Source organism: Macrobrachium nipponense, chromosome 10 (genome assembly GCF_015104395.2).
Source record: "Macrobrachium nipponense isolate FS-2020 chromosome 10, ASM1510439v2, whole genome shotgun sequence".
NCBI classification, from domain to species: Eukaryota; Metazoa; Arthropoda; class Malacostraca; order Decapoda; family Palaemonidae; genus Macrobrachium; species Macrobrachium nipponense.
Window position 1 is genome coordinate 92,248,831 of NC_087204.1, and position 20,000 is coordinate 92,268,830.

The 20,000-nt window shown below is 35.2% G+C and overlaps 1 protein-coding gene across 1 annotated transcript in view; it reads right to left on the reverse strand.

The window, feature by feature from the left end:
• LOC135223760 (uncharacterized phosphotransferase YvkC-like) overlaps window positions 1-20,000 on the reverse strand; it is a 419,683-nt gene that overhangs the window by 226,628 nt on the left and 173,055 nt on the right. The window lies entirely within an intron of this gene.

Genomic DNA, 20,000 nt, shown 5'->3' on the forward strand with positions numbered 1-20,000 from the left:
TATTATATATAATATATATATATATATATATATAATATATATGTGTGTGTGTGTGGTGTGTGTGTGTGTGTGTGTGTGTGTGTTCACAGTATATATACTGTATATATGTAAAATATATGTATATATGTGTGTGTGTTTGTCGATATAAAATTCACGTGTGTGTACATGAAAAGCCTTGATCAGGCCTCTGAACAGCACCAGGGACGAATAAACTATTTAGGAGACGCAACGTACACAGTAATCGGAAATTAAAAGCAAGCGTCTATAGCCGGTTTCTTCTTGCTTTTACATCAATGGCCAATAAGTCTCAACGTTTCAGTATCGCGACTTGATATCCATCTACCATTCAGGAAAAAGGAGGACGCATTCGTGACCAGTAGGTTGCCAAGGTCCGCTAATGAAGGTGTCAGACCCGTTGGCCGTATGCAAACATCATCAAAGTATAAATCGTTCATTATGACAGCTATTGGAATGGCTGATAAATTGACGTCGTTACTTTGATAAACGAGGAATATTAACATACGAATTCCAGTTGTATTTGTAATACTATTTCTTCTCTACTGTTGTACGTACTTATACATTTATTGCAGATAGCGCTGGTGTATTGTATCAATTGAATTGAATTGAGTATGGAATTTAAGCCAGAGGCCAAGCACTGGTACCTATGAAGCCATTCAGCACTATGAAGCAATTGTTAGGTGAGGGCGGAAAGTAAGCAGGAAGAAAGAGAATATGAAAGGAAGTACAGTAAACCGAACGAAAGGAGTTGCAGCTACGGGCCGAAGGCACGATGCAAAATGAGGTGCACTGACGGCACTAGCCCCCTAGGGAAGTAATTGTTATCTCAGTATTTTTATTCATTCATTCTTTAAGTTTCTATGTGACAAACTCACCCATTAATATATATATATATATATATATATATATATATATATATATATATTATATATATATATATATATACATATATATGTGTTGTGTGTGTGTGTGTGTATAACTGAATCACGAAAGTTTGGAACGTGATAAATGCATAAATAAAGGTATAAGCCACGAAGGAAGGAAAGTGAAACACTGGAGTAGCTGCAAGATCTTTCGACTCACGTCCTTTACTTGGCAGACAGACTACTCCAGTGTTTCACTTTCCTTCGTGGCTTATACCTTTATATATACATATATGTATATGTATATATTTATTCCCGACGTTTCGTGATGTCTTCATTACATTTTCGAGGGCTGTACAAAATAGATAGCATAAAATAAATTACAATAAAGCTAAGAATTTGAGATTTAAAAGTTGCAAAATGATTACGAACTTAAAATATTAAAAAGACTAAAAGGACATCTTTAAAAACAAAAAAAACGTTAACTAAACAGGACAAAAATGATTAAAATAAGTAAAAAAACAAATAAAACAAAAAAATTAATAGGAAATATTCAAGTAAAGTAAAACTGGACCAACCTATTCAGCGGCAATGCCACGACTGGAGATAGAAGGAAGAAACTAAGAGAGGTGCAGTGTGCCAGCAGAGGTTTGGCTGTTTAACAAGGCGACGAGTCGTTTGATCATTAACGATTCTAAGAATGTCAAATCGTGGCTGTTGGAAGCTCGTCCTACAACTGTAAAGTCCTTGTTTTCAATGGAGGTTTTACATATTTTCGAATGATTTCTAATATTAGAAAACTCTGGGTTTGCAATTTTGCTGCCTGTCCTATATAACTTACTCCACGATGTGAATCTATGCATACCTTCAGAAGCCTCCTGGTGGATCCAATATAAGTTCCTAAATTACATTTAGGACAATTATAGCTATACACACACACACGGAGGACATATAAGGGCACAAACGATCTTTAAACTTGAATAATGACCCCATGGTAACAGGATTAACGGGAATCAAATGAACCTTAATAGCTCCAAACTTACTTTGGATATGTCGGGAAAATGCTTTCCTAAAAGTATCATCTAATAAAAAAAGGGAACTTAGCATAAAAATTCAGTTTAGGAACATTAAAATTAGTCATTCTTAGGGAGAAGTACTTGTCTAAAAGCAAGCGAAGTGTCTTATAGACCAGTTCAGATGGGAAGCAGTTTCCTTTAAAATATTTGCATAAAAAGGCGATCTCATCTTGGAACAGAAACCAATCAGAAGTTAGCGTAAGAGCCCGGTGGAGGAGAGTAAAAACAGAATTAATTTTAAAATTAAAAGAACAGAAACTATAAAAATTTGACCCTAAGCCCGTGAACGTTCTTTTCCTAGAAATCGTGGTGTTAAAAATCTTATTTTTTCTTAAAACAAGGACGTCTAAAAAAGAAAGCTGATTTTAATTTTCTTTTTCCAGGGTAAACTTAACGTTAGAATGTTTTACATTTATAAAATCAAGAAAGGAATCAGCATCATAATTACGTCTAAAAAGGGCAAAGGTATCATCAACATACCTTACATAGAAAAGGGGGCGGCAGGCTAAGGGACAGTCATCTAAGAAGTGCTCCTCCAGGGAGCACATAAAAATGTTGGCAAAAGTGGGACAGAGAGGACTTCCCATCGCCATGCCATCAACTTGCTTGTATAACTTACCGTTGAAAATAAAAGCTGTGTCCAGCACAGCCAGGCTTGAAGGAGTCTTAAAAAATGTACGGTTAAAACTGAGTCGGGTTCGGGAAAAAGCCTATCTAAAATGATACTGATAGTTTCCTCCACGGGTACATTAGTAAACAAAGATTCGACATCAAAGCTGGTCATGAACAGGTCTGAATCTTGCAACAAAATCGTTTCTTTAAATTGACTAGATTTTTTTTAGGTGTAATCATTTGTGGTTGATGGCTCATGCAAGGGAACGAGAGACTTTGCTAATTTGTAATTGGGGGCATTGTCTGAAGCAAGAATTGGTCGTAAAGGAACACCTTCTTTATGAATCTTCGGTAGCCCATAGAGGATACCATAAGACGAGCCTGTGACAAACAAATCTTGGTAAGTTTCATTACTGATAATATTTTCACTTTTCAGAGTTCTCAGGAAACGGTTAATTTTATCTTCCGTTTTCAAAATGTTTGCATAATTGGGAGATCCAACCATCTGAAACTTGGAGGAATCATTAAGAATGATTTCCATTTTCGTAATATAATCTACTTTGTTCAATAAAACAACTCCCTTACCTTTATCTGGTTTGGTGATTATGAGGTCTTCTTTCTGTGATAGTTCCTGTAGGATCTTAAAATCATTTTTTTTTTATTTTTAAAGGGGTCCATTGGGTCTTTAGTTTTCTGAAAGTGTTATGTGACAGCTCAAATAAACGATTTTGGAGATCACCAAGGTGGACATCAAAAGGCAGCGATTTAAGTCTATGAAAAATAGATTCTAATGGCAAAAAAATGTATAATAGTTAGGTTTAAAGTTAGGCAGGCCGAAATCCAAACCCAGAGAAAGGAGAAATTCTTCCCTCTTAGATAATACATAGTTAGAAAAGTTAAAAACAGAGGTACGTTTTGTGTCAAATTTAGGAATAGAAATGCCTAAGTTTTTTAGCTTTTTGTTGTGACGTAGTTGTACATTGTCAATAAAATCCTGTAAAGTTTTAAAGGGTCCTAAAAATAATGCTATCGATAAGAGAGAGACTAGAGACAACCTCTGAACGGCACTTGTTAACGACACTTGAATGTCTCTCAATAATCCTTTGTTTACTAGTTATTTCAATATGAATTAATTTCCTAGTAGTCTCAGAGTAAAACTGTGACGAATAAAGAGAGAATTTATAAAGCTTGAACTTCACAAAATTCGGCACAATGTTATTTAAAGAGCAATACTGTAGAAATTCCAGATCAAGTTTTGCTTTTCCCAGTTTACGTTAATGTCTTTCTAAATTCCTGCATTTTGACACTAAGCCAGGACCATAACGTCGCCTGACGAGTTCATGAAAATGAGCACATCCCCTCGATCTAATCCTCAGCAGAAACAAAAACACGTAGAAGAAGCTGCGAAGTTCCATTGCAGCAGAACAGGTACGGTCCAGTAGAAAGGGCCCAAGACACGCGTAGAGGTCCAATCAACATCCAAACAACGGTGGCCACAGCCGGATATACATCAATGAGGAGAAGATCATAAAGACTTGCTAAAAGGGTCAATTTATTCCCGACGTTTCGTAATGTCCTCATTACACTTTCGAGGGCTGTACAAAATAGATAGCATAAAATAAATTACAATAAAGCTAAGAATTTGAGATTTAAAAGTTGCACAATGATTGATGTATATCCGGCTGTGGCCACCGCTGTTTGGATGTTGATTGGACCCTTATGCATGTTTTATTTGTTTTCTTTACTTCTTTTAATAATTTTTGTCCTGTTTACGTTTTTTGTTTTTAAATGTGTCCTTTTAGTCTTCTTAATATTTTAAGTTTGTAATCATTGTGCAACTTTTAAATCTCAAATTCTTAGCTTTATTGTAATTTATTTTATGCTATCTATTCTGTACAGCCCTCGAAAATGTAATGAAGACATCACGAAACGTCGGGAATAAATTGACCCTTTTAGCAAGTCTTTATGTCCTTCTCCTCATTGATGTATATCCGGCTGTGGCCACCGCTGTTTGGATGTTGATTGGACCTCTACGCGTGTCTTGGGCCCTTTCTACTGGACCGTACCTGTTCTGCTGCAATGGATGTATACTATATATTATATGCACTCGCAAGTCTACCCTAATTTCATGGCCCAAAACCAAGGAACCTACGTTCGACCTCGAACAGATTGAGGATGGCAAGCGTTAAGCGTTTCATTCTATATCCAGAATGCCTCAATTAATACGACCACCGAACTACGTACGTACGCAATGTTATTCGATTGATGTAAGTTACAGCTGGCGGCGAAGGGTCAGAAAATATTATATAGAAAATGTATACAAAGTTATTAAGATAAAAAAAAGTGGGATGATCCTAATGAGGTAATCCGGACCCACAACAGTGTTAAATTATTTATCCGGCATCTTTCTTATAAAAACCAAACTTTAACTTTCATTTCTGAAACTTAAAATAAATCGACACCTACACAGATTAAAGGAGAGAGAGAGAGAGAGAGAGAGAGAGAGAGAGAGAGAGAGGAGAGAGAGAGAACTGAAACAATACAAGGATGTGGACTCATTGTGCCTCTGATTAAAAGCCGATAACGAACACCACGTGAGCTTCAGTCTTCCTGGATGCTCCCTGTCACGACTCGAGAAGTTATTTCTGTCTTCTGCTTCTTTTTTTCGATATTTCAATTATCGACTTGTTATTTCGACTTGTAATTTCGGCGGCGGCTAAATAGAGATGATGATGAAATGAGATGTAAGAAATTTGATTTGTTTAAATAAATAAGCTATCGGGAAATGTTGTAAACATTACACAACTATGGCAAATCGTCACCAGTACAGAGATCGATTTTGGTTTTGGTCAACCTACAAAGTACGGAAATATATTGATATCTTTCAAAATGATCCTGTCCTTAACAAAGTTCTTGTGCGATAAATATATATATAAAAAAAAAGATACCCAGATACTTCAGTTACGGGGAACGTGATTAACCTCATAAAATGTTTCTCGATATTTCAGTCTAAAGACTAAGCACGAAATAAAGTTTTTTCGATCTTGCAGATTCAAGGGGTTAAGTATATCTTTAGTTTTAACCAGACCACTGACTGAGCTGAGTAACAGCTCTCCTAGGGCTGGCCCGAAAGATTAGATTTTCTTACGTGGCTAGGAATCAATTGGTTACTTAGCAACGGGACCTGCAGCTGATTGTGGGATCCGAACCATATTATATCGAGAAATTTTTTATTTCTGCTTGCCAGAAACAAATTCCTCTGGTTTCACGTCGGCAGAGCGGAGAATCGAACAGATTCAGGGATTAATTATAGCTATCCTTGAAGATGATTCGGTGCTGACGCCAACTTTATCACACTCACACACACAAAAAAAGTTGGCGTTTCCAAGGAAAACAATGTCGTGCCAACACTCCCGAACCTGATGACCCTTTCCGTCAGAGGTCACAAGGCTGGGCGAGATCCACTGGAGCGGCTGACCTTAACAGACCGTATCTCAACATTCTCGTCTTCCTGGACTCATCCTTTTGCTTCTGCGACCCCTGCCTGAGTCTCCTCTTTTTACAATAAAGGATCTCGGCAACATCCTGCTGTTTTTGCTTACCCGTCCCCATCATTTTCTTGTCCTGCTACTTTTTCTCAAGTCACCGTTTTTTGTCTTGTCAATACTTCTGGTTTTGTTTTATTTTATTTTTTCTTATTCGTCTTCTTGTTACATGATTTCCTTATCATTGCCTCCCTCTTTCTCCTCCTCCTCCTCCTCCCACCTTCTCCTCTTCCACTTCTTATTCTTACAAGACCCTCATCATCTACACTCTACACCTTCCTGTCCTCCTATTAGTATCCCAGCTCCTCTTTCCTCTCCTCTTATTCGCTCAAGATCGCACCTCCTCTTCTCCTTCCTCTTCATGCCCCTCTTTCTTTGAATTCTCATCTTCGGCCTCTTCCTTATGAGAGAGAACAATTCAACATTGGCAATTTCATAAAAGGACACGGAGGCGGAACTGTGAGTTGCGTCACTATACCGTGATAATTGCCGACAGCATTCTTGCGCAAGAATAAAACAAAAGCAAATATGTAAACATAAAAGTGTACTGTCACGACAGCATTGACCTATGACATTGTTTACAGCACCCTGAATAGGAGAGAGAGAGAGAGAGAGAGAGAGAGAGAGAGAGAGAGAGAGAGAGAGAGAGAGAGAGAAATTAATTTCATTACCAGATTCCATGTATGGTGTAATAAAACTAAGATTAATCATTTCCTTAATTTTCACATAGATAAAATATAAAAGATACAATTGCAATATCACAGAAATTTTTGCAACGAATCTAATTAAAAGTAAAAGTACCACTTGGAATTAATGAAAATTAACGGCGATTTAACATTCATAAAAAAAATAAATCAAGACATACTAATCACAGATTCATACAAAATGAAAAAAGTAGATATTATCAGACCTCTCACTGACTAAATTTGTAAAAAAGTGAAATCAAGTTACAAATGAGTAGGTCTTTTCAAAATACATTACATATATCATCATACATTAATTATCATCAAGAAAACGAGAAATTTAGACCCTAAGATAGTGTTCCGCGTAAATCAGGTTATTATTATTATTATATCATTATCATTATTATTATTAACCAAGTAGGCAAAATGATATTGAACACGACAAAACTACTATTAACTTGCAAAGCAAGCTGCCACATACGAGCATTCCTATACGCTAAAAAGGAGAGAGAGAGAGAGAGAGAGAGAGAGAGAGAGAGAGAGAGAGAGAGAGAGAGAGAGAGAGAGAGCCTCCTTAATAACGAATTCAGTTCAATATTTGGGACTTCAGACTAAAATGATCTCCTTAAGGGAATTTTATTCTCCAAGATCATCCAGCAACGTCACGTATGAATATAATTCCGTTACTCCCACAGCACAAAATTACATTATAATATACACATTCATACATGAAGATTATACATGTGGGGGCCTTTATCTATCTAAACACAACCAAAAGCACATCAAACACATTCATACTATAAAATATGTATGTATATATACTTAGTATATATATCGAGCTACAATGTCCTTTATTATCTAATTCGCTCTACCTCGGAATTAATATATTTTCATATATGCTTAACCGAAGGGGAATTTTTTCTCGATAATAGACTTGCCTGGACCCGGGCGCGAACCCATGGAGCCTTTCAAATCCAGGAACGTCAGTGAAGCTTTTACCTACTACACCACCGCAAGAAGTAAAAGCTTCACTGACGTTCCTGGATTCTAAGGGCTCCATGGGTTTGCGCCCTGGTCCAGGCAAGTCTATTATCGAGAAAAAAATCCCCTTCGGTTAAGCATATATGAAAATATATTAAATCTGAGGTAGAGCGAATTAGATATTAAAGGACCTTGTAGCTCGATATATGTATATGAATCACGGAAATGTGATTTGACTTATACTTAGTATATATATACATATACATATATAAAATATATGTTTCATTTTAAATCAAGAAGAAATAAAAAATGTGAAGATCACACAAACAAAATTACAGCCATGAAGGAAAATTGAAATACTGGAGATTCTGAGCACTTCCGTCTTATTACCAAGACATAGTCTCAGCAACTAAAGGTACACACACACACACACACACACACACACATATATATATACACACACATAAAATTCCTCTCCCAAAGGGTATATATTGTTTTTTTGTTTGTTTGTATGGTGTTTTTACGTTGCATGGAACCAGTGGTTATTCAGCAACGGGACCACGGTTTTACGTGACTTTCGGACCACATAGAGAGTGAACTTCTATCACCAGAAATACACATCTCTAACTCCTCAATGGAATGCACAAGAATCGAACTCGCAGCCACCGAGGTGGCAGGACAAGACCAAACCGACCACGCCACTGAGGAGCTACAAAGGGTATATAATCATATATAGATTATACAGCTGTGGCCATTCATCTATCTACTTATCTACACACAAATAAACACACATCACACACACGCACACACACATATATATATATATATATATATATATATATATATATATATATTAAATATACATATATTATAAGTATGTATGTATGTATATATATATATATATATAAATATATATATATATATATAATATATATATATATATATATATATATACATTATATATAATTCCATTTCCCCAGGGTATATAATTATGTTAAGATGTGTATACACAATTTATATATTTAAACACAAATGAAATCACGTCACCTACATTTATACATACATAATACATATATTCTTTTTTCATGAGCCTTGTAATAAGCGCATACAAAGCACTTTCGTATCATTCTTTGTTACAAGAATCTACGACAACGACAGTAGAATTATGCAAGCACAACAATGTAAAATTGTTACTGACAATAATAAGAGTATTATTAGCAGTAAGAGTGGCTTCATTACAAGATAATTTGTCATTAGCAGCCGACATGGGGCTCAGAGATAGTCCTCGCAAAGAACAATGACCGCTAATCTACGTTGGCGAAAGGCAAAAAATAGTATGCAGAAGGTAAATGTTACAGGACGGTCTTCCAAAATTACAAAGGTTACGAGATACTGCTCGGAAATTGACAGGGCTGAACGCTAATTCTCTTACAGCGTAAAGGTTATAGGGCGATAATAATCGAGCTTGCAAAAGGGTGCACTTTATTGCCAATGAAATATGGGCGCTTTGTCCGTAGTCAGAGAGTGACAGGCAATTTCATGGACGTTGGGATTTGTGTTGTTATTATTATTATTATTATTATTATTATTATTATTATTATTATTATTATTATCAACTTTATGGCATTAGTCATCACATAACGAGATACGCAATTAAACAACAGTAAAAGTCAGAAAATACAATGGAAATGCGCTTAGCTTTTCCAATTTGTATGAACTGTATCACTGATAAATCAAGAAGAATAATAATACTGTCGGATATTGAGTTCATACTGCATTCTTTCCAAATATTTATTATAATCCTGCAGAATTTCAGTTGACACTAAAAGCCCAATTTACTAGTGAATTCTAGCTACATTTTCATGCTCCTTTAAAAAAAAAAATGATAACTACTATTGGCGAGGCAGCTATATAATTATGTCCCTTCTAAGAACGCTGAGTAATACACGTCAAGTAACTTTCTCTCTTTGAAGAGATCCGGAAATTGACGAACGGAGTCACGCCACCAATGCCCATCGCTTGCGCCATAATGGGATTCTCTCGTCTGTATTGACATTTCGAGAACAGTTTCGTCGCCCTCTCAGAATAAACAGACATTTACGCTACACCCTGATATTCATAACATGACAACATCATTCGATTTCATTCGGATTTCAGCGTCAGAATTTGTATTAAACAGGTGTTTACTGGACAGCAATTCCGTGATAACACTGATAAAGCATTCAAAAAATAAAAGCGACATCGAGATAGAAGGACTTCAGAATTATCCAGTAACATACACACATACATAACACACACACACACACACACACACACACATATATATATATAATATATATATGTGTGTGTGTGTGTGTATATACGTTCATACGTATATATTATATATATATATATATATATATATATATATATATATATATAAATATAATCATGAAATATATTACTCAAAAGGGTAATCTTCGTGAAGGCTATACATACACATGCATACACGCACACACACACACACTTATATAATATATATATATATATATATATATATATATATATATATATATATATATACACATATACATAATCAAGAAATATATCATTCAAATGGGAAATCTTCGTAAGAGTTTTACATACACACAAGCACACACATTTAATTTCCTTGAAGGGATATGAAAAAATATCATCAAAACAAAATAATCATTTAGTTCCATCAAATGTCAATGTTTATCTGCAATGGGAAAACAGAATTTCCGGCTGTAATTCTCCGCGTTATGAATGATATTAGTCCAAGGGTAACTCTTAAATATATCATTAGAACACACTTGTATTAAAATGCAATAAAAAGTGAAAAATAAATCTTTTGAGACACACCAGGATATTTTACAATTAATCATGTCTATAAAGATCAAAGCGTGAGCGACAATCATGGAAATAAGCGTTACATGGAAAGAAATATATAAATATTTTTTTCTTGCAATATTTATTCCCATGCTTAGCGCCCAGGCGTTTATTTCTTTAGACATAATTAATTGTAAGAAAATCCTGGTGTCTCAAAAAAATTTATTTTTCACTTTTTAGTGCATTTTAATAAAATCGTGTTTAAATTTTTTTTTACATTCTATATTTTATACTTCTTAGTTTTGACAGAAATTGTAACCTATTTATGATTGTCACTAAATAATTTGATACCCTGTCGAGCCAAAGCAGGCTTGAAAAATCCGTCGAACTGTTTACCGAGTCAAGTAGGTTGTGAAAAATCATAAGTTTCGTAGAACAGGTCGAAAACTGAGTTACAAAACATTTGACGGCAGACATCAGGACAGACAGACGCAGAATTAAACAAAAGCATGTAAAAACGGGGCAGAAGTGTTTCGTTTGACAGCAATGATGTATAGTTTTATAAACAGAATTTGCACATATGACACTAATTTATATATACATATACATACATAAAGTTAAATACATCTTAGTTTTACCAGACCACTGAGCTGATTAACAGCTCTCCTAGGGCTGGCCTGAAGGATTAGATATTTTTACGTAGCTAGGAACCAGTTGGGTACTTAGAAACGGTACCTACAGCTTATTGTGGGATCCGAACCACGTCGAGAAATGAATTTCTATCATCGGAAATAAATTTCTCTGATTCCCTGTTGGCAGAGCGGTGAATCAATCCCGGACCCTGAGATCGGTAGTCGAGCACGTAACCGACTCGTCCAACGAGGAACTAACATCCATGTGTATAGAAATGATCAACGCACAATCACGCGTGGAACATGAAAATTTTTGTCTGACACACATCAGGATCGAGCCCAGGTCATTCACGTCATATTATGAGTTCTATCTCATCATCGAATGCCTGAGCGCGACAGGGATTTGTAGGTGAGAGGCGGCGTTATCCTCTCGTGATAGCCTTGTGGTAAAAGAGCTTCACTGTACGTCCTGAATTCTTGGTTCCGTGGTTCGCGCCCATGAGCCGACGAAATTATTATCAACTAACAAATTCCACTATTGTTCATAAGATGAGACAACCACTACGACTTATAAAGAAAAGACATCCACTACTATTCATAAGATGAGACAACCACTACTAAGGTCATATCTGAATTTGAGATTCAGCTTTCTCATTCATCTTTGATCATCATTTTTGTCCAAAGGAAATAAACTTTTCCGAGTTTCCTATTTTAAATTAAACTGTGAAATGTCTCTTCACGGCTGTACTTTCTCATTCGTCTGCATTATTCTTCATTATATAATAATTTCGGTTTTGCCATAACATTTCAGGAAGCAAATGTGGGGTCTGTCTGCAGCGGGAATCTACAACATGGTTTCATTCACCGCTTTCGGCTACGACAAAGGGAGCGGTGGTGCCCAGATGCTGGTTACCCTCCCGACAAGTAAGTTCTGGAATGACTGTTTTTTTATATATTTCGGCCAGCAATGAGCTAGCACGAGTTCTTGTTCCTTGAGCGGCCCGTTAAGAATTTATGGAGGAAACTGAGCAATGCATATGGGGTAAATTACTCTAAGATTCATCGTCAGCATCATATACCTTCTGGAACACCTTGAATTTTTGGTGCTATTTTGGCTTGCTAACTACACGTCACCTGCTCCGAAGTAGCGCTAGTACCTAAATGTCATAAGGTAAAAGTAAAGTAGACGGCCGCACGGAGATATCGGTTATTAATATATAATTTGTCGACCATACAATATAGCAATGGGTGTATATGATACTCTGGGGTGTATATGATACTTCGATCCCCGAGGGGCTAGTGCTAAACACGGCGTCCCAAGGAACTTCCGCCACCTTTAGTACCAGTACCTCGGAGCGGTGACACGTACATAACAAGCCCAAGTAGCACTGTAGCACCCTATTTTTTTCAGTGTTTTCCAAAATTAGACAATGAAATCAGCAAAAGCCCATTCTGCCAATCAATGACATTTTTAGATTGTTCTAGAATAATAATAATAATAATAATAATAATAATAATAATAATAATAATAATAATAATAATAATAATAATTTCCTTGTGGAAACACATGGCAACTGCACCGCTCGAGGGAGCATGACCAACATGCTACTAACCTGAAGCAAATCCCCTGCCGTACAATTAAATGTTTTCAGAGTAGGTTTAAAGAGCTGTAAAACAAGGCGCTGTACCGGTGTTATGACATAAGAGCCTTTCCTTTCGCTAAGCGGTTAACGGAAATACGATACAGAAAGAATAAAAGAACAATGAGACAGATCCTAGATTTCATGCGAACTGAATATAGCTATCAAACCTTTTTCCCCTCAAAGATGTCTATACTTCATCAATGGAGATAAGATAAATGTACAATATGCTTTTATATCTAAAAAGGACGGAAACCGCCACCCCCCACCCCCACCCAAAATAAGAAAAACGGAGAGATAAAAATATAGATGGATAGATAAATAGTTCTGAAGACAGCATGTATCCGTAAAGTTATGGAGAGAGAGAGAGAGAGAGAGAGAGAGAGAGAGAGAGAGAGAGAGAGAGCTCTATGAAAGTGCATGGACGATGGAACATGTTTTCTCTGACGTCGCACCCCATCCCTGTTCAAATCCTCTTTATCCAAGCGGCCTTTATGCAAGTTATGAGCCCATTAAAGACAAAAGGATGAAACGAAAATAGAAGTGATAGATTAATGTAGACATATGAACAAGTAAAAAATGCAATCGAGTTTCTCTACGACGTATAATGATGTATAAAATCATCAGCTTATGACTGGTAGCACTTCAGTAGCTCATCAGACACGGTAGAGTCAGGGTGCGTTCTATGCCTCCAGAAATTGCTGCCAGATGCACGATCCATGGCTGAGTTTACCTTTAAAACAAAAACTGCTGAGCTTAGAAGGCTGCAATTTGGTATGTTGATGATTGTAGGGTGGATGATCAAAATACCAATTTGCAGCCCTCTAGCCTCAGCAGTTTTTTAGATCTAAGGGCAAACAGAATCATGTGCGGACGAACGGACTGACAAAGCCGGCACAATAGCTTTCTTTTACAGAAAACTAAAAGAAAATCCTTATGACGTCTCATTTCTAATCAAACGTTCGGTTCGTTTATTTTGCAATTTTTAACGAATATGGGATTTTTAACATTTTATTCTTGGATAGCAGACGAAAAATTCCAGCGGGAAAAGATGTAACACTGACAATCTTTCATATTTCCACAGCAAACATTAAACAGCATACGTTATCTGCAGCTTAGAGTGAACCTCCCTTGCCTTTGCATATATTCCCCCAAATGAATTATGTCTACGAATTTAACTTCTCTTCAAATCATTAAAAAATGAAATCATATCTATTACTTTTATTGCTCGAATATATTGCTAGTCTTTTACTTCTTTGTGAAAGGACGTGTAATTTATTTCAAAAACTGCGACTAATATTCGATTCGAAATAATTCAACGAAAATAAAATCCTTTCAAATTGTTGTAAAAATTATTTGCTAGTTTTCTGGTCATAAACCTGTTAGTTACACTCATTTTTTTTAACGAACAAATCCATACTTACTCCATAAAATATATAATTCAATCTGAATCTGTCTTGGAAGCGTGAAGCGTGATTATATCAATCTATTCCTATAAACTGGGGATATTCTTTATTAAGCCTCTGGGATACTTAATTGAAAAGGTTAGATCGTTCCAGAGCTCTCTCTCTCTCTCTCTCTCTCTCTCTCTCTCTCTCTCTCTCTCTCTCTCTCTCTCTCAATGAAAAATATTAACGCTGAATTTTGAGCGTCTTCTACCATCAGCGACTTCAATTCTAAATATGAATCTTTGTCAATATTAGATTCCTACAGCAAAGAGGTTAGAGTTACCTTTAATCAGTTTTACTTGATATAAAACATGATTGTTTTATTTGATTATGAACAATAAATTTTATTTTTCTTGTTTACTTTCATTATTACAGTTTATTCAATACTGCTTATCTGTACTTTTCAAACAATTCTTCTTGCAACTTGATGTACAAGTATTGAAATGGTTATATTTATTGTAAAGTATTATAACACAATCGTTCTTTGCTATTACTTCATATATAGTTTTCTGGTTGAAATTGAATGGTAATTGCTTTCCATGTAAATTGGCTTGGTTGAATGCCATCTACTTTTCCGAATGAGGGCTTACTATTGCTACAGTCTACCTATCTATCTATTTATCAAATCTATCTTAATTACTCCCGTGCGACTAACAACTGACTGGGGTTATTCCGTAATGCCTATGTAAGTACTAAGACTTTTTATTTTAGTTTTCATTTATTTATTTATTTTTTATGTTTCCTGGGAAGAAATTCCCACCTGCCTTCATACACTTTAACATAAAAAAGCATATAATTAAAAAACTTCAATACTTGGTAAAGATAACGATCGATTCTCTATATCTCATATATTGCAAAGAAATTTTGTACAAGGCTTGATTACGTTTAGAGATCTGGAAGCTTTTTACTTAAAGCCATAGTCTATATTTTGACTGGACGGCGGATTATTCGAACACAAATTCCCCTACAGTTTTAAACCAACTGCCTGCCACGCTTGACCAATTACCTGTCATTCTTGACCATCACTAGTCATTCAGCTTCGTTAATAAAACAGCGCTGGTAACCTTTGTGTTGTGAGAGCGGTGGTTTGTGAATTATTATTATTATTATTATTATTATTATTATTATTATTATTATTATTATTATTATTATTGTTGTTGTTGTTGTTAAAAATTTTCTGCAAATATATTTCTCTTTATCGAAGTATGAACACCGGTTAATTATCGTCCCAAGCTGGACTCAATATCAAATTAACTCAAGTGATGCAGCCATCATATTTAACAGGGCTTATTTTATTATTATTATTATTATTATTATTATTATTATTATTATTATTATTTATTATTATTATTATTGCAGGTGCCTTTGGAGATTTGTTCGTGCAAGTAGCTGACACAGACTACCAGCAATATGCGTTGCTATTTGCATGCAAAAGATCGATGTTTGGTCACCTGAAAGCAGGTATCATCTTGAGCAGACAAACGACATTAGATGGATCGGTAAGATGTACAGTAGTTGAATTTAATTTTGAAAAGCAACAATTTACAGTCAATAAGCAAACTTTGAAATATGGCAATTCTAAAACAGCTGATGAAAAAGTATTATGCATTACATGTTACTGTATATTTGCCTCCGCTGAACGGTCGACATTTGATGTCTAGGCCAGTCCCTTACGACACTCCTGATTGGCTGTTGATAAGCCAATCATAGCGCTGGAAACTCTCAGTCTCTCACGAGAGTTCACATAAGCAGGATGTATGTTCCACATCTCCTGAGGGACACTTTTGAAAGACGTATCCCTCAGGAAAAGGTGGAACATAGATCCTACCCATGTGAACTCTCGATAGAGACTGAGAGTTTCCAGCCCTGTGATTGGCTTATCAACAGCCAATCAGGAGCGTCCTAGGGGACTGGCCTAGACATCAAATGCACGGATGAAGTGAATCTACTGTAGCTGTAAAGGCTTCGTTTAACGGAAGAAGCCATGACAATTAGGCGAAATGTATATTCCTTAACAGTACCGGACGGAGGTTGTTAAAAACTGTTGCCAGTTCCGCATCTTGCAAAACACACACTAATTAGCCGAGAACCTAACTTGTTCTGCATGTTGACTAACAAATGGAAATTTATACAGAGCTTCATTTAAATTTCTTATACCCGCTTGTGACAGCGAGAGAACACCTGTAAAGGAACTTCTATACCTCTTAAATAAAAAAATAAAAATTCCTTATTACTGGAAATAAATGTTTGATTGCAATAGATGCTTGTGTTAGATTCAAAAGTATTTTCGTCGCCAACGCAGCAGAGATGACATTACAGGTATGTACTTTGAAACAATATAATTAAAATGTATTATGGCCATGTATACGCATTCTATGAAAAAACCCTATTATTTATAAAATTCTTTTTTTTAACACGTCTCCTGGAACAGATCTTGCGTAATCTACGAAAGACCGTCGAAAGTTCTGGATTTTTACCGGAAGATCTGTCTACCATTCAGCATGGAAACTGTCCTAAGTCTAAAGGTAAACTTGGAGTGTCTGTCTGTCTGTCTGTCTGTCTGTCTGTCTGTCTGTCTGTCTGTCTGTCTGTCTGTCTGTCTGTCTGTCTGTCATTTAACACAGCCAAGCCAGGAAACAAGGCATTACAAAGCATGTTATCTAAACATCCCAAAAATCATAAACTCTTACAAATAAGGTGCAGATACAGAGGATTGCGGACTAGATTTTAATATTGTCAAGATGAATATATAAACTTCAGAAAGAAGTTTAGATGGCTTTATATTTTATACAAAACTATAAACACTACAAATATTACACACACACACACACACATATATATATATATATATATATATATATATATATATATATATATATATATATATATATATATACTATATATTTATATAATAAATGAGGAACAGGCATTACATTAAGATAGATTATTAATGTTTGTCACTGACAACTAGTTTGTTACATTTACACAGCCACTGTGTGTGTGTGTGTGTGTGTGTGTGTGTGTGTGTGATGCCTTTTCATTATCCAATTAGTGCTGCATGGTTCCCCTGAGAAACGACAAATCTGAAAATGAAGTCTATATAGCAATCAGAATAACGCCCAATTAAAAGTAACAAAGAGAGAAAATAACATTTCCACAGCTTAGAATCTCCACTAAGTCATTCACTTCAATTCTCTCTTTAAAAAATAGGCCATCAAAGCAGCCAATCTGTTGTAGATTACCGAAAGAATCCGGTTAGCTTTTTGTTCTACTGGTCAGCGCTACAGTAATAAAGCTACAGTGAATCGTCATACCTAATTCTAAGAATCTCTAAACGTCAGCCCGTACCAGGTGTTAAACCTGTCACACCTATTGAGAGAAATGAACCCAGAATCTCCTTCTTTTTAACCTGTCCATCTAATTACGTTTTCATTCTTTTATTGCCTACGTTATGGTTATAATTAACATCATGACTGAATACCTTCTTTCTGCGACACACTTTAGCCCCCAATTATAATTATAATTACAAAGGGATTTTAGACTTATAACGCAAGTAACTAGCTTAATTTTTTTACCGTTCATGCCGATGGGATTGGCAACCTATTGCATGGAAATAAGACAACACTGGTGGGGGGATGAGAGAAGACCTCCTCCTCCTCCTCCTCTTTAACAATAATAATAATGTTATATTATTATTATTATTATTATTATTATTATTATTATTATTATTATTATTATTATTATTATTATTTTTGTAGTTGTTGTGTAATAAAAATCGACAATTATATAGAAAACTATATTACTATGTAAATTAAACAAGTAAAGACTTTCAAACTCCTATCAGTGTTAACGTTGAAATGACATTTGAACGTTATCACTGATGAGAAAGTCTCTGCTTGTTTATTTTACACAGTAACATACTTTACTATATAATTGTGGATTTCTATTACACCGATGTTTTACATAGACTGTGAATTTCTGAGCTTTACTATTATTAGTAGTATTATTATTACAAATTTACCCAGATCGTCCAAAATAACGGTGATATACATGAGATACAAATCTTCAAAACTCAGCCCAGCTTAAGGGATAGTGCCGTTAGTGCACCTCACGTGGGGCACTGTAACCATTACTAAAGGATGTTAGCACCATCCCCTCGGCCCCCTAGTTGCGAATACTTTTTATCCTTTTACTTTACCTTCTTTCCCGCTCCCTTTCTTCAATCTCCTGTATTATCTGGATCTCTTCACGTTAAGCTTCATAAAATCATTTAAGATCCAGGCCAAAAAGGACGGACTCGGGAACATTCACGGAGCTAAGTACCTATGTGGTATCATTGTTACAAACATAACAAATTGCACGGCGATAATGGAATTCGATACCTGTTCGCTACTTGTTATATATATATATATATATATATATATATATATATATATATATATATATATATATATACATATATACATATATATATATATATATATATATATATATATACATATATACATATATATATATATATATATATATATATATTATATATATATATATATATATATTATATATATATATATATATATATATATATATATATATATATATATATATATGTACATACATATATATAATTATATATACGTATATATACACATATACATATGCAACTGTAAGAGCCACAATGCCCTTTGAACTTCTTGAATTCTTTGCTCTTTTTTGGATACGCTTGTCACTACAAAGCCTGAAGATCCAAGTTCAAAGAAATTTGAAGAAGAAATCGTGATGATCCGGTACTCTCGTGGTCAAATTTCTTTGAACTTGGATCTTCAGGCTTTGTAGTGACAAGCGTATCCAAAAAAAGAGCAAAGAATTCAAGAAGTTCAAAGGGCACTGTGGCTCTTACAGTTGCATATTTATTTGGTAAAAAAGTGGCCGGTAGATTCTACATATATATTATATATCAAATATATAATACCCGTACAATCACAGGGAGGAAGTATTGATTGTAGATTTGCAAATAAAGTTTTTCACCCATTCAAGAGGTATAAAGAATACTGAAAATAAATGAATGAATACGGATAAAACAGGAATAAATAAATACAGAGCTATATGCAAAACAACGGAAGTCTGAAAAACGAGGGACAACAGCTTAGCATCATCAGTTTTTTTAGAATGATAAGAGTTTATAATTGTCTTACAACTAAATTTTCATTTACTGCTAATCTAATACTTTTAAAAAACTGAAATAATCCCTACTGTCTCCAATGCCATTTACCGATATAAAAGAAACTGTGCCAAGCATGATGAGCTTATATATATATATATATATTATATATATATATATAATATATATATATATATATGTGTGTGTGTGTGTGTGTGTGTGTGTGTGTGTGTGAGAGAGAGAGAGAGATGCAACTATACAGTTTTCCCTCTCAAAGAAGCTGACTCACCTGATCTGTCTAAAACGCAGCTGCAGAGGATGTTAGACACCCGATACTCAGTACGGCTTTCGGAATGAAACTACCCACCCCATACCCTGCTCCACATTGGGCGGAACTCACTACATTTGAATAGCTATCGAGTACATAAACCCAGTGCTCAAATCAACAGACGAACAGCAAGTTTTTAGTGGAACGAACCTATACCGGTCACTGTAGTCGATGGAAATGTGCG